Source organism: Oreochromis niloticus, linkage group LG2 (assembly GCF_001858045.2).
Source record: "Oreochromis niloticus isolate F11D_XX linkage group LG2, O_niloticus_UMD_NMBU, whole genome shotgun sequence".
Classification (NCBI taxonomy): domain Eukaryota; kingdom Metazoa; phylum Chordata; class Actinopteri; order Cichliformes; family Cichlidae; genus Oreochromis; species Oreochromis niloticus.
Genome location: NC_031966.2, coordinates 5,182,196 through 5,183,602, shown reverse-complemented (window position 1 = coordinate 5,183,602; position 1,407 = coordinate 5,182,196).

The following is a 1,407-nucleotide window of genomic DNA, read 5'->3' as shown; positions in this document are numbered from 1 at the left end:
ACTCTGGTGACAGTGGCAGAGAGAAGGACACTAAAAAAACTGCTGGACATTATGGACAATGCTGGGCATCCTCTGCACACGGCCATAAACAACCAGAAGAGTCTGTTCAGTGACAGGTTGCTTCTCCCAAAGACAAGAACCAACAGAATTAAAAACTCCTTTGTCCCACACGCCATCAAACTGTTTAACTCCTCTCTGGAGGGGAGAGGGAGGGGAAACAGGAGGACAAAGGAGGGGGGAACAACTAAGCTGTAATGCCTCTTCACTTCACTGTGCAATACTTTTTGTTAATAGTCAACGGTGCAATAGACTTCAATACTTGAAATGTGCAATTCACTTGTATTCTTATTCCTATTTATTCTATTTATCCCCTTCGTATATTTTATTTATATAAGTCTCTGTATTTATATATGTGTATATATATAATATTCTGCTCACGCTCTGTAACTTCTGTCGGTGCTGTGCTTTTGGAAACCGAATTTCCCAGAGGAACCCACCCAAGGGATTAATAAAGTTTTATCTTATCTTATCTTATTTTATTGCTGATACCAACACTTTTTACTTGTAAAACCGGCTTATGTAGGGGAGAGCAGTGTTTAATGATTTATGAGATAAACCATCATCATCTTGCCAAATTTGCACACAATTTAATGATCACTGAATCACTGTGATTTTACTTTCCACAATAACTTGTTAACATAACAAAACATAGCATTCAGCTTTACATGTATTTTGAAGCTGTTTTTTTTGGGCGACTGAAGCTCTTCCAGGAAGCATGTTTATCAAACACTGAATTTTAAAACACTCTGGAAAATGAATTGTGAGTTGAATAACTCTGAGATCAGCAAATCTGAGCTTCCTGGTCCAGAACAGCTTATTTAAGTTAATTTACCTAAGAAAACCATCATTAAGGGTGCTTCAATACTTGAAGTCTCGTTAGAATGGTTTTATCTTTGCTTCGTGTTGCCAGTTTTGTGCTCATACATAAAAACTGTGTCCTCATTAGAACTATATTGGGATGAGGAAACCCCTCAGGTGGACCCAGACCCCCTGGGACAGAACTCAGAGGTCTCAGCAAAGTCCTTCCAGACAGCCAAAGAATATCCAGGTTTCTAATTTAGTGGTGAAAGTAATGTTTCAGTCATGACTCCTGTGGAATCTTCAGTGTTAGTTAATGTTAAACTGATTACCTATAAACTATATGCAGACATTCAAATAACATATTCTTCACACTGACAAAGACAAAACCAACCTCCCCAACAAAGGATGTTTAATTTACTTCTACATTGGCTTAACTTTTCAAATCTGGCAACTATGTCCATGTTTTACATACAGTTTTGTTGTTAATAAGTGTCTATGCAGAGACATCTAGTGGACTTTAGAGTAAGTGCAGCTTAAAAAGAAATG